The sequence below is a fragment of the Ambystoma mexicanum genome, chromosome 7p (genome assembly GCF_040938575.1).
Source record: "Ambystoma mexicanum isolate Mex_15411 chromosome 7p, UKY_AmexF1_1, whole genome shotgun sequence".
Lineage (NCBI taxonomy): Eukaryota > Metazoa > Chordata > Amphibia > Caudata > Ambystomatidae > Ambystoma > Ambystoma mexicanum.
The window spans coordinates 456,443,309-456,457,997 of NC_090939.1; the positions used below are offsets into that span (position 1 = coordinate 456,443,309).

Below are 14,689 nucleotides of genomic sequence, written 5' to 3' on the forward strand. Positions count from 1 at the left end.
TTGAATTTTTCCCATGAGACCCACCGATACCCAGAAGTAGTCTATTCTTGACATTGTATTATATACGTGTGAGAAGTATGTATAGGCTCTCTGTTGGCCCTTTAGTTCCCTCCATACATCAAAAAGTGCCAACTGATCAATTTTTTGCTTGAGATGTTTGGACGGTGCACCCTGGCTTATGGGACCCCCCGTGCTCCAATCTGTTTGAGGATGCCATGCTATGTTTAGGTCCCCCCTAAAATCACTTCACCCTTTTCAAAGCCCTCGAGCTTCTCCAAAGCGTCTCGAAGGAAACCCTCTTGGCCCGTGTTGGGTATATATAATAGCTAGGGTTAGGCGGCATCCCTCAAGCTTGACGTTGATGAACGCAAGCCTCCCCTCCTTATCTGTTAGCCTTTCTAATAGGACTACATCCGCTCCCTCTTTTATTGCTATCAGCACCCCTGCCCTTTTGTCTCTGGCATTTGCTTGCACCCAAATCCTGTACCCCCTGAGATGCACTTTCTGTTTGTCCTGAGCTTTTATATGAGTTTCTTGAAGTAGGAGAATGTTTGCCATTTCCCTCTTCAGCAAGGTCTCTACCTTCTTCCTCTTCACCGGGGAGTTCAGGCCCCTTATATTGTTTGTTAGGATTTTAAGTTTCCCCATTTGTATTGGCCCGTTGTGAATATTTATGATTCCCTGAGAGGTGAATCGCTTTCTTCTTCTAGAGTTTTCCCTCCCCTCTTTCCCCCTGACCCCCAACTTCCCCCCCAACTTTTAAACATTAAAGCAAATAACTTCCCAAGGAGGGCCCGGGTACCTAGGGATGCTAGGGCGTTGAGCCTATCGCTCCCGGCCCTCAGTGAACTCGGTGTAAACGTCGCGGGGTTTCCTGAACCCCGCATTTCCTCAGTCCTCTCTGAGTTTCAGATCCATGATCTCCTTGCCGGGTCGCAGAATTGTGCATTCCACAGACATTCCTGTTATTTCACTTCTCTACCCGTTTTGCTTCTTCTTTTGTCGCAATTCTTCCCAGCCTCTCTGCCTTTTGTGGTACCTTCCACTTGATTTGTTGGCCATTCCTTCCGCCCCTTCTGTTTGTATGTCCATTATGTGTAAGCCTTCGTCACATGTGGTCACTCTTCTTTGTTTGCCTTCCCAGGTGAATAGGAGGCCGAACGGGAATGTCCATCTGTATCGTATTTCCATCACCACTAGTTCCTTGACCAGCGGTGCCATATCTCTTCTTTTCTGTAAAGTCACTGAGGCAAGATCCTGGTACAGATGGATTTCCGTCCCATTCATCCTGATGTGGTCCAGCCCTCTTTAAAATGTGTTCTTTTTGTGGGTATGAGGAGAGGGCTGCTAGCACATCTCTTGGTCTTTCCCCAGGCGCCCCTGTTCTTTTCGGGCCCACTCTGTGAACCCTGTCGATCCCTATGGCATCTGCTTCTTGCTCCTCCAGAATGTCTCTGAACATTTCCTGGACCGCACTTTTGAGGTCCTTGTTGAGCCATGTTCTTTATACTGATGTTGGATCTGCGGGACCAATTTTCTAGGTCTTCACCCTGGATCTCTAGGTTGAGGGTCAGTCGCACCTAGTGTTCCTGTGTCTCACTGTATTGCCGTGCTTCATCTTCTAGGTTCTGGACTATTCTCTCCATCGTGTCTGTCCTCTCTTCTAGTTTGGCCACATCCAATTTTACTTGCTGGACCACCTGTTTCGTTTTATTTCTCATTGTGGTGAATTGGTCCTGGACCGTGGTCATAAACTTGTCCTGTAGCTCCATGAACCATGAGTGCATATCATCCCTTGATGAAGGTGGTTGCCCTGCGTTGGGGTGGATGCGGTCCCCGTTGGGGTCTTCCTGTGCCCTTCCTCTGGTGTGAACCTGGGGTTCTGCCAACCACATTTGCACCAAATTTGTGTCTTGTTTGGATGTCTGAGAGTTCGGAAGTGAAGAGCCCCCCTTCCCCTTTGTTTTAGACATGACCCCAGGGGTACTTCCTCCTCCGGGGTGGGGGGAGGGCGCCTTGTGATCTCTCCTGGGCCGTTCCTTCTGTTTACTGCCCCTGTGGTCCGCCTCCTGCTTAGTGTGGGGCTGATGGGGGGCAGTAGATTTTTCAGTGAGGGGGGTGCTTACTGTGGTGCCCCCCACCTGTGTGAGGTCTCCATAGAATGTTCTGGGGGGGGCTGTTGCCGGTCGCCCCTTCACTCCGCAAAGAGGCTTTGCTGTGGGGGTCCATTGGTTATGCGCTCCTTAATTCCCCTTCTGCCCCTTCCCCTCTCTCCGTGGCCCAGCTGATGGGCTGTGCAGGCCTCTGAGGGGAGATTTAGTGTTGTCTGTGTGCCCTCAGGGGGTTATTTTCTTCCAGTGTCTCTTGCGGATGCGGGGGGGCTCACCTTAAGCGCCTCTGGGTGCCCTGGTGCCCCGCTCTCCCAGATGCAGGGCCTTGCGGTCCTCTCCTCTACTCCCCCACCCCTCCGCTGCTCGATTCTCCTGAGGGCTGGCTCTTTGGGGCAGCGCGGCTGCCGCAGCTCTGGGGGAAGGTGCGCGGCACTCATGTGCAGCCTCGGGCACTCTGCAATGTCGGGGGTGCTGCCGGAGCCACCGTCGTCTCCCTGCAGGTCCCCTCTGCTACGCAGAGGCCCGTGAGGTGCTCCAAAGGGGGAGGGGCGGCCGCATATCTCTCCTCTTACGAGTTCCTGCGTCCATGGAGCGCTGTTGCTGAGGGGTTGGTTCTCTCCCGTCGGGTGCTGGTCACGCTAGTTCGGGTAGGGTTTTGTGCGTTTTGCGTGATCTGTCCTGCTTTATTGAGGTTCTCTTCTCTTGGATCTCATAGTGGGAGATTTTAATGCCAATTGTCTCCTCCAGGACTTGGATTGGGATGTATGTGATCTGTAATTGGACATGATTCCGCAGAACTCTAACCTCCAAGCTGGCAGAGGATGGTGCCTTGCTTTGGGGCGCTTGGGCTGCAGCCCCTTGTCGGTCAGTTGCCTAGTCAATCTAATGGGACAGAAATGCATGCTTGGTATAGAGGGAGGAGCTCTTCCATGCTGGACTATATTTTCGCAAATGAATGCCTGACAAATTGCTCTTCCTCTTATTCAGTGTTTTGAAATAACTAGAGTGTTTAGAAATAACTAGAGTGATCATGCCATCCTTAGGGTGGACTTTGATATCGTACTGATTACCAGAGAGTATACTGATTTGCTGCACCTAAGTACTACTTTCTCAGGAAATGCAGTTCGATGGTCTGATCCAAACATTCACATCCTAAACCAAAATCTTCAATCAATTATGAAATCCACAAAATTGGAATGGAAAATGCTTAACTTTAACGTGAATGGGATTCAGAGTTTATTCATGACCTGGTAACTGTGCTACGATCTCACCCTGGATTTAAGCCAATAAGATAATTTAGATTCCTACACCGTTATAACGAAGACCTTTCTGCAGCTAAATCCATCATGAGGAGGGCAATTATGAAACTTTGGGACCTTAGTGATGATGATATGGTAAGATCTAGTCTTGCAAAAACATCAAGCAAACATATAAAAACGACTGTAAATCGATTAAAGGAAGGTTACTGCAGCAGGATGTCGAGAGCATGCTTGGGCTGCTTATAAACTCCCATTGTGGGGGCTTTCTGATCATTAATTAATGGCCAGGATCCAGATTTTGTCATATCTCAATTAAATCCTGTCCCGAAGTCAGAATGGGTTAATTTTTTGAAAACTTGTTTGGAACACCTCGAGATGAGCCAGGTCCATGCCTTCGTGCTCTTGACTATACTTGGCAGCAGGACCTGGATATTAAAACTATCCACCTACTTCTAAAATGATGAAAAAGATCTTGTACCCGGCACGAATGGCTTAACCAACAACACCTTTAAGGCTGACCACATCAATTGGGCGAATTTGATGTTCCTGCAATTTGGCTGTATTATTCACACAGGGGTTTTGCCAACCTCATGGAGTATGGCACATGTACCTATTTTTAATTGTGGCAGTAGGTCTGAACCTAAAAATTACCGGCCAATTTCCCTTGTTGATGCGGACTGCAAGATCTTTTCTGCCTTCCTTCTGACTCCTTTGGAAAAATGGGCATCCTCTACTCATGGCTTAAATAAACTGCAGACGGACATTCGCAAGGGGCATTCAACCAACATAAATGGCCTTGTAGTAAAGTGTAGCCAAGAATCAGCATGGTCGATGGCTGATGGTTGCACTTATATGGCCTCAGTCGACATATCAGCAGCATTTGACTGCTTTGATCGGAACCGTCTATGGGTGAAATTGGCTGGCTGGCTGGGGCATGCATGTAGGGCTTCTGTAACTGGTTAATGGTGTTTATGAAAACTGTGGAATCCAGATTCAGTTAAATCAACAGGGCGATCTCTCTAGGAGAATACGCTCGTATCAGGGTTCCAGGCAGGGATGCATGCTAGCTCCTTGGCTTTTCAATCAGTACCTGTCCGACGTTGCTGATTGCCTGGGTGAAGGGGGTCTTATTTACCCAGAGGTCGGTCAATCGAAGATTTCATGGTTGGCATACGCCGATTACTTCCTGATTTTCGATAAAGCTAGGGTTGTTCTTCAAAGGTGGTTCTGACTATGTCAGGGAGAATGGGCTAATTATCAACCCTAGAAAGACTAACATTTTGGCATTTTCAAGGAAAAGGCAGACAACTACCAATATCTCCTGGCTCGTTGAGGGTGTAACCATTAAAGAATAGTCTTAGTGTTTTATACCTGGGGTTCCATTATGGGGCCCATGCAGGCATAAGAAATATTACAGACATACTTTTGCAAAAGGCAGCCCAGCTCCAGTGCCAGATCATTGCGATTGATCGGAAATTTGGCAGATTCTCCCTCAAACCGGCCCTCGTGTTTTATGAAGGGAATATTGTCTCTAAAGTAATATATGGCCTTGAACTATACAATGATACCACATGATTATTATAAAGGATTGAGGGCAAGCTGTGGAGAAAGATCTTAGGCATTCTGATTGCAATACCTTTAGCAGCCATCAGGTTTGAACTTGGGGTTATATCTCCGACGACCTGGGTTGAGTGGCGGCTGCTGACATTATACTCAAAATTGGTCTCACCAATTTCGTATTCCTTGTATGAAACCCTGGGTGCTACTATCAAATGTAAACATGCTTCTCAGGTTAACAACTATTATATGGCTCAGCATGGGAAGAGATGCAAAGCTATTCTCTTAAGAATTGGCCTGGATTTAGAGACCTTAATTAACAACCCAACGAAGGCTAAAAGGGCTCTGTTTGATCTTGATTGGGCTACAACAACCGACGTATTCCATTCTTATTCATCTATGAGTGACCTATCTCACAAGCATAAATGTTGGGGAACTCTATCTAACCTGTTCTCCCAATTCTCCGATCATCACCATAGGGGCATCTTACTGAGCTTGCATTGGAACCTGCTCCTGACAAATTACAGAGGCTGAGAGTACGTGTAGATTCTGTAACGCTGGTTTGGAAACTATAAAGCATTTAGTATTGGATTGTTCTTCCCTAACATCTGGCAGGACCAAATATATGGTGCCTCTTCTGAAGTATCGATTAGGCTGTGTAGATGAAAACCTATGGGAACGATACCTAAATATTCAAAATGCTCATTAAGGCTTAGCTTTATCAGGTTTCATCAAACGCCTTAATTTGCTGTAATACTCGTGTGTGTATACTATTGGACATCAATTTTGGTGTATTTCCTCATTATGCTGCACTAGCTGTGACTCACAACCTAATGCTGAGTATTTCTAAAGACTTGCTTTGAAAGACCTTTGCTCTATTTACTTTTTCTTTGTTTCATTTGTACAGCAGTGGCTATGTTTATGTAATTGATGTAAATACTCTGTCTATTTCTATGTGATGGCTTGTTTTGTAAAGGTTTAATTTAAACCAGATACAATAAAAAAAAGAATTTGCAGTTCTGCCTCCTGACACTCACCCAAATGTATCTGTTGAACTTTCATTATACTCATAGAACACTAGCCATTGGTGTTTTGCACACATTCACTTTTGCTGGGCAGTACACATTTGTTGTCCCCGTAAAGGGGAATACTTCCTTATAGGAGATCCTTGACAAACAGATGAATACATTCAGACTCTTGATCGCGGGAGTTTCTAGTCAATTTGGTGCTCAGGGCGAAACACTAGATTGCGCCTCTCCGCACCACCCCCTCGCATGCTCGGCATGTGTGCCACTCCCAAACTACACTTCACGGTTAAGTAACTCCTGCCCAACATCAATAAATCACTGCTATACAAATGAAATAGGTTTTATCATCGTGATTCAAGAACTTTGCAGTAATTCCTCAGACAAAGCAGAGTATGACCAAAACATCTGGCGAGCCAGACTTTGCAGACCCCTGACCTAAACAGTTGCACCAAAATGTCCCTTCTGATAAGGATCTCAAACCAGATGGGCCATTTTATGGAGGATGCGTGCAAGCAGAAAGAAATCAGTAGTATAATGGAAAGGTCAATGGCAACCACAGCGCTGAAGGCTGCTTGATCTGAAGAGGCCTTAACCACCAAATGTGGGATCCTACTTGTCTTACAGAGCCTCTATGTCTCCAGAATGCCAGTCTCACCTTCCATATGGTGGATTAGAAGAATGCCATTGCCCTCTCTGAGCTATTGTTTGTCTTCATTGGCATATAAGAGAATAGCCATGGCATTTTAGTGTGGCCCCTCAGGAACACACAACAGTTTCATCCGTCTTGATAAGCGACATGTGAATCAATGCTCTCAGGGGGTTAGTATGACAATGCTTGGCAGGACCCTGAGCGATCCAAAGCATATCCTCATGGGATGACCATATCCAGGCTATCCTGTGACCTGAGGATAGGACTTCAATTTCAAGAATGACCATTTCTTCATACCAGTACCAACATGGAGGGAACTGGAGTGTGATGACGTCAAGACTCTGGGACCAATGGAACCTGTAAAGTATGACTCTAACCTTTCCTGACCCTAAAGATCCAAGGATGTTAAATCTTTAGCCTGGCTGCAACTGAATGATTGAGATCAGCAATTAAAATCCACAGCATTCCTCTGTTTTTGGGCTAAACTCATCTTCTTTCTTCAAAATCATACATTTGAGCATCAGCTCTTCACAGGAGGATTGTAAAGAACTGCACCATGAGGGGCAGACTCTCCTAAAACCACACAGTAGTCAAAGCACACAACTTTGCCAAAACCAGTGGCCAAACCAGCTGCTATAGACAAAACCAGCAGCCAAAACCTGCAGCCTTGCCATAAACTTCCATGTTAAAAACACTCCTCAACAGAATCACTGTGTGCAAAATTCAATGAGCCCCGGGTTGGCTTAAGCTGAGACACCCAAGCTCGCCCATGATCACGGAGAGACACAGAGCTGTCTATTGACCTTTCCCGTGAACTTACCCTCACCTATGGATAATGTAGAGTCCCAGAGAGCATCTAGGCCTGCAGTGATGCTAACGTTTATATATTTCAGAAAGTTTCCATCCGAGACTTGGGGGTTTTCACAAAGCAAGGCTACTTTTGACCATATATCCTCTATCAACGTGAATAGTAGATTGACTAAATATGTGAAAGAAGCTTTTCTCTGGATGTCTGTTAATATGATGTGATAACCTGTTTACTGGTATCTCGATCCACTCCGCTACAGAAAGTGTGGTTTATTACTCAGCCATATCTACCAACAAGTGAGCAACTATCTTGTAAACAGTCTCCAGCCTCTACCCTGCTGACTAGAGTAAATCACTTCTGACAGTGTTTCGGGGGTGGTGGCGGGATAGAAGTGTCACAGTGAGTGTGTGTGTGCGTGTGTGTCTGTATTTGTGTGGTTGTACCAGTATACACATACATAGTTTGTATGATGTAATCCTGGTACACTAGAAGATGCCTATGCCAAATCCTCTGGGCCTATCAGTGACCTCCACTGAAGCTGAAGCGTTGTTGACTCTGGAGAGCGATCTGCCATGCCATCATCCTTTCTGCACTTGTCTTTAATCCCGATTGCACAGCCACCTCCCTTTGCTTCTAGTTTACTCCACGGCCCGCACTGCTGTGTGATAACTTTATTTTTGCTTTGATGGTTAAAATATACATTTCACTCATTGAAACGCTGTTCTCTTGAGCCAGCTATTTTTGCTAGACCTACCCACGTTTTCCACCTCTGCTTGTTGTTCATGGGTTAATGATTTTGAGGTTGAAATCTAAGTGCTAATGACTTGTGCCTTTCGCCCCTCTGCTGCCCTTTGAGCTGCCGGATCCAAAGACAAATGCCTGGAATGGGCCCTGATTCGGGAAAGTGTGCAGCATTTAAAAACCTTAATTGAATGGTCAGCTTAGAGAGCGAGATGCTGGAACGTGCTACTTGCCTTTAGGAACACAAAATATATATTTAAGAAATTGGTGTTGTCTGTTTACAGCAGGAGTGAAATCACAAACACAGAGGGTCTGAGGTGCTCTCCATTCCAAGCCAAATGGGGCTCATCATTTCAGTGCCATTCCTGGCAGGGAAAGGAAGGGCGAAATACGATTTCCTGTGATGGATCATTGTACATTTTAAGAATAGTGCAAAATGATTTGGGACACGTTTTCAGCAATGTAGGTGTTCTTCAAGGCTGCGTTATTTCAATGCCAGTGCTTGTCATTTTCATTTAGAGGTCTAGCTCCGTAAATGGTGATCCTACAAAAATACGACTAAAACATCAGGGAAACGGGTGCGCTGTGTGTTTTTGGGCAGAACAAGTAATCCGTGGCTCGGATCCCGATAAGGCTATGCCTTATTCAATTGCATCAATGCTGTTTGCCCCACAATGCCTCTGTAGCTGTATCAGGCCTGCTCTTTTGTGTCCTTAAAACTATTTATGCCATTGTGCTCAGCACGTGCCATTTTCGGGGCTTTGTCCCGGTGTTGTCCTCCATGGATAGAACTGGATGAAAATGAAGGCACGTAGTATTATGCAATGTAGGTGGCAGCACCAGCATCTGTTGCCTGCTGCCGGTACTCGCCGGGTCGCTTCGCCCCAGAGCAATCCCACAGCCCCACCCCCAAGCCAATCGCGCACCCCCAGGGCAATTCAAGCACTCACAAGGGCAGGCAATTGCGCCCCATTGGGGCAATTGTGCCCGGGCAGCAGCCCACTTCATCCGGGGCAAGAAATAGGCCTACTCTTGATGAAGAGCAGGTCTGCCTTTATTGTCAGGCTTTTGATAAGCTGCAAAAGTAACATATTTGAGCACAAAATGAGAAAGAGGGAGCAAGGGCAAAGGCTTACGTGGTGAACAGGTAGTACAGTTATTGTGTGGTGAAGATGGAAAGTACACTATCTGTTAGTCCCTTTATTTTAGCCTTGTTTCCCGCTCTCCCTGTACCATTTTCTATGTTTCGCGCTTTACAATGGCATCGCTGTTTTCTTTTCTTTTTTAAACTGCTTTTATTGGCATTTTAAACAAATACAACAATCAACCAACAATAACAAGTCCTGGACCCGCCCGCCCTCCGCAACACCCCCCTCCCCCCCGTGAATACCATAAGGAGCCTATGTAGAGATAAGAGGAGGCAAACGAAGATACATGTCTCCCGATTCAGCTTAAGATCCCGTAGACAAACACCAAGACTTATGAAGGTTGATACCATGTTTCCTAAAAGAGCACCAGGAGGTGGAGCCATGAGTGGGCGAAATCCAAAGGGCCCCTCCAGCCTGGGTCGTTCCTCCCTCCACTGCATCTTATCACCCCTGGGCTTCATCCTGTGTGCTGGGCGAGGTCAGCATGTATGATCGAAGAGGGGCCCAGATATCTAATGGTCTGCTGTTAGATAGGAGCGTTTGGTCATATTGTGTCTCTCTCCTCTCACAGTTTGATCATATTCGATCCCCAGGATTTAGCATTAAGTGCCTCGCAACCGTGGATGCTATGGCTACTAAACGTTTCTCTGATCGGAAGCCCTCCTCCACCAAGGTCAGGAGCCAAAATTCAGGGAAGAACCCCATCCGGGCACCCAGCATCCCAGACACAGCCGATTCAACCTTATTCCACAGGACTTGTACCCGGGGGCAGGACCATGCTATATGAAAGAAGTCTAATGCATGAGTTCTGACCACATTTCTGACAATTCGATGGACCTGTCATGGTAATACTTGTTCAGGCGGGCCAGAGAGTAATATATCTGGTGTAGAAATTTGAAGTGCATCAGATGGAGCTGGTTATTTATCGATATAGTTCTGGTTTGTGAGCAAACTATATCCCACTGTTCCATTGTTGGTGTCTTCCCTAAAGTGTTTTCCCACTTACCCCTGTAAGAACCCGGGTGTGTGGGACTGTTTGATTGGAGGATTTTGTATAGAGAGAAAACCAGCTTGCTTGTAGTTGAGGGATAGGTGATCTACTGCAGTATAGGGGAGATAGATGGGGTGTTTGTGGAAGTCAGGCTATTTGGAGCATATCACCTTGCAGAGTCAATAGTATAAAAGCCTAGTGATAGGAGTCCACTCTCACTTATCCTTCAACTACATCCACAAAATAAACCTACCGCCAGGTGCAACGTCCCCCAGGGTATGAACGTTTAGTTTAGTAAAATATTGTCTGTAAATCTTCTTGTGGGTGAGAGGGATGCCCCTGACGCAGTATATATCCACAAAGGGGACGTACCACTGATTCTGTCCCACCCGCCGAGTTAGATAGGCCCAGGCCTTAAGTGTTACTTCCAAAGGCTGTACCTCAGATCTCACCTGCCTCTCCATGGTTCCCCATAGCAGCCCTGTCACATCATTGGTAAGTAGTGTCTTCCTCTAGAGGTGTGTATGCGCAAGATCAATCACAGGGGACCACCACCAAATCGAGTATTGAAGTTGTGCGGCCAGGAAATACATAAAGAGGTCTGGGAAATCAAGACCCCCCTGCGAGCATGGGTGACACATTGTATCAAGTGATACACAGGCCTTACCTCCTGCCCATATGAGCCTATTCATCAAACCCTTGACTCGTGCCCAAAATCCAGGGCGGGGGGCAAGATCGGTCGGTAGGATCACCATTTTAGCCAGCGAGATCCTGGCAGCTTGTGAAATGAGTGGAGAGATCCACACATCCACATTGTGCTCCAGGCCCTCTAGGGCATCAATATAGTTGTCCATGTACAACAAGCCTGGAGATGCGGATGCTCGTATGCCCAGGTAGCAGATACCCTGTGGGCACCAGCCGAAGCCTTCACCGATGTCACTCGGGGCAATTCAGAGAGTCAGGGGAAGGACTTCAGATTTAGTCCATTTGATGCGCAAGCTCGAAAGCTCACCGAAGTGGGAGATTTCCTCTACAATAAGTTGAAAAATGTGTCTTGGGATGCTTAACGTTCAGCAACTTGTCATCTGCATAGAGGGAGAACACAGAGTTGTGACAATGGATCCTCACCCCACTGTGAGCCTGGTACACTCGCAGAGTGCAAGGCAGGGGCTCAATTGCCAGGGTAAATAGTATAGGAGAGAAGGGGCATCCCTGCCGGGTACCCAGTGAAAAATAGATCGCATCTGATTGCATGGGTTGGTGTACACCAGTGCTTTAGGGGCGGCATAGAGAAGATGTATCCACTGTACAAAGGAGGTGCCTAAACCTGTGCAGCGGAGGATCTTGAAAAGGAACGGCCACTCCACTGAGTCAAACACCTTTTCAGCATCCAAGGCGGCCACTACTATCGGGATCTCTGGGTACACATTGTGCATCAACATAAACCATCGGCAGAGATTATTTTGAGTGGAGCACCCTGGAATGAAATTGGCTTGGTCTGGAAGGACCAGGTTGGGCATATGTGGGAGGAGCCTATCGGCTAGGAGTTTGGCCAGGATCTTATTATGGGTATTAATTAAAAAGAGGGACCTATAGGAGGAACATTTATGGTTTTTTTTCAGGTTTCAACAGGACTATCAGAGCGGTACTAGTAAACCCCAGGAGTGTCCCAGAGGACTGGGCTGCCTCATACATTTCTCGCAGATGGCAGATTCTACCCCCAGCCTGTACCCCCTGTACCCATAGCCCCATATGCCTCCTCACGCTTCCGCTCCTTCTAACTCTTGGCCCCCCTACACTGGAAGTCCCTCCTGCTCTCCATCCGGTCCACCCCTACCTACTCATCCTTCCGGCACTCCCTGAAAGCCCATCTTCTTCACTCCCCCCTGACTTCCCTTCCCTACCCCTCCCCTCCTACCCTTGCCCCCCTCCTTTCCCCATCCTCTCTCCTTCCCCTCTGACCTTAAATTGGTAATAAATACTAATTAAGGGCAAAGAGGACACCAGATCACTCCTCCTTCCCTTCCCCCCTCCCTCCCCCATCCTCTCTCCTTTACCTCTGACCTTAAAATAGTAACGAATACACTCCCCCTTTTGTTCCCCTCCCCCTCTCTTCCTCTCCCCTACCTCAAATTCTACACCGTAACTCCCTTCACCTACCCCCCTCCTCTACCCTCTCCCCACCCTCTACCCCCTTGTAAATAGTTCTACTTATTGTTCTTATGACCTGTTCATGTAAATATGCTTCTCTCACTTTTGTACCTGTTGTTATATTGTAAAGCGCTTTGGCTTAAAGCGCTATATAAATTCAATAAACATAAACATTAATAAGTATGGGTATGCTTTGAACAGTTCTGCCATAATCCCATTTGTGCCTGGGGCCTCTCCTTTGGGGAGTGATCGAATCACCTTGAGGAATTCTTCGTCTGAGGGAGGGTCATTCAACATTGCACCTTGAGCTAGATCCAGCCAACCCAGTGCAATTCTATCTAAATACTACGTAATTGAGACGTGGCCAGCGACGGTTTGGGTGGTGTATAGGCTGGTGTAGAATTCCTGGAAGACAGCGTTGATCTTTTCTGGTCGGCTCCCCATTGTCCCCTTCGATTTCTACTATATTATCCAATCAGTGTTCTTGTTTTATGGCGCAGGGTAGGGTCCTGCTCGGGCGGTCACCCTCACCGTAAGCGGCAGACACTATTGAGTCTCCAAAAAAGCTTACCTCTCTGTCCGTTCAAATACCCATTTCCTCCCGTTTGTCCCTCAGTCAGGTCTGTATATCATGGGTGTCTTGAAGGCCCTGTTGAATCTCCAATCATTTAATATCCCGTTCCAGAGTGGAGATGGACCTACGAATACACTTCAGAAGCCCCCCCCCCTTTATTTGGATATACAGCATCCCCGAAGGTACACCTTAAAAGTTTTAGGAGAGAGATACAAAGAACTGGAGCGGGCACCGCTGTTTCTTCTTGTTTTGAGCACTGGTAAATAAATATTGTTGTATTTCGGGGTGCAGCCCACTAAATCGTGCTACCATGCGTCAGCACGATAAGAGTGAACTGTGTAAAAAATGACCAAGGCAAACTTGCCTGCGGTGTGGGCCGCACACCCTTGGATCCCAATTGGGTTTCAAAACGTTGTATAATATACTGATAGTCCACATTAATGAATCATTGGTTCTTAAACGTGGTGGTTCATTTAAAGTAACGGTGAGCAATTGCTTTTATGATGGGCAACATAACCCAAAATGGCCAAGTCCTTCATCTGGGCCTATCTAATCAATAATCATTTATAGCCAAACATTAGGTATCGGTATCAATAATGCAAATAAAAGCAAATAATATATAAGACAACATAATCAAAGCATGCCATGTTGCAACACATAGAATGGAAAATCAACAGGGTCCCACATACATAGAAACATAAACACAAGAAAAATAATAAATGTATACACGAAACAAGGAAGAGAAAAAGGAAAAAGAAAAAGAGAAAGTCAACAAGGTAATAAACCACTTTACAATTAAGTATTGCATTATTCAGCTCCATATTATGTACTTGTCATGCCAGTGCCAAAACATCCCGTTGAAATTGTTAATATACTGTTGCACCTTGTGTGTAGACTGCTATGTTGGCCAGTGATATCATTACTACGGTGCCTGATAGTGATGGTGTTCCGATTATGCGGGTAGAGTGTGAGTAAGCAAATAATTTACTCAAAACGAGTGCTTCATCCCATGGTAACCACCTTAAAAAAACATGTGTAATACTAATGTGTCAATGTCAAGAAGCTTGCTGTCCTTAGCCACTTAAACGCTGGCGTGTCCAACCTTGAAAGTTTCTCTTTCAATATGAGGCTCGGCCGCTTAACATCAAATAAACAAGATGACCTGTCTTGAAAAGATAACAAGCATTATGGTGTGCTACTAGCCTGCTTTCTTTTTCTGCCGTACCATAAATATCTCTGAGAGCGTGTGTAAAATAATCTATTTTTAAACGCCCACCTTGTGTGATGCTGCAGCGCGGGAAACCTGTCCCGCTGAGTCGCGATTCTATGTCAAAGTGCTTCACTAAGTAGAAGCTTGGTTGTGTTCAAAGTGAGGCTGTGGTTGCTACGGCAATGCCTCCTGAAAGATGGTGGCTTGTCCATATCCGCGCCGCCATCTTGCATGTGGCTCAAAACATGTAAACCTATGCATAGATGCTGACTACACTCGAACTAATGCGACATTATGTAACTTTACAATGACTGGTGTTTGGAAAACTTGCAAAACGCATAGTCCAGTGCTACCCTTATTTTGCCATTAGTGAAGTAAAGAACAGGCCAAAGCCGAATAAATAAATGAAAAATAAATAAAAAAATAATAATAATAAAAATTGGAGAAAATAGAAAGATATGG

At 46.2% G+C, this 14,689-nt stretch overlaps 1 long non-coding RNA gene across 1 annotated transcript in view; it reads right to left on the minus strand.

Moving 5' to 3' along the window:
* Nucleotides 1–14,365, minus strand: part of LOC138526586 (uncharacterized) — a 362,970-nt gene extending 348,605 nt beyond the window's left edge. Inside the window, exon 1 of the long non-coding RNA XR_011283636.1 lies at nt 14,294–14,365. This is a non-coding gene — a long non-coding RNA (uncharacterized lncRNA). The remainder of the gene's footprint in view (nt 1–14,293) is intronic.
* Between the last annotated feature and the right edge of the window lie 324 nt (nt 14,366–14,689).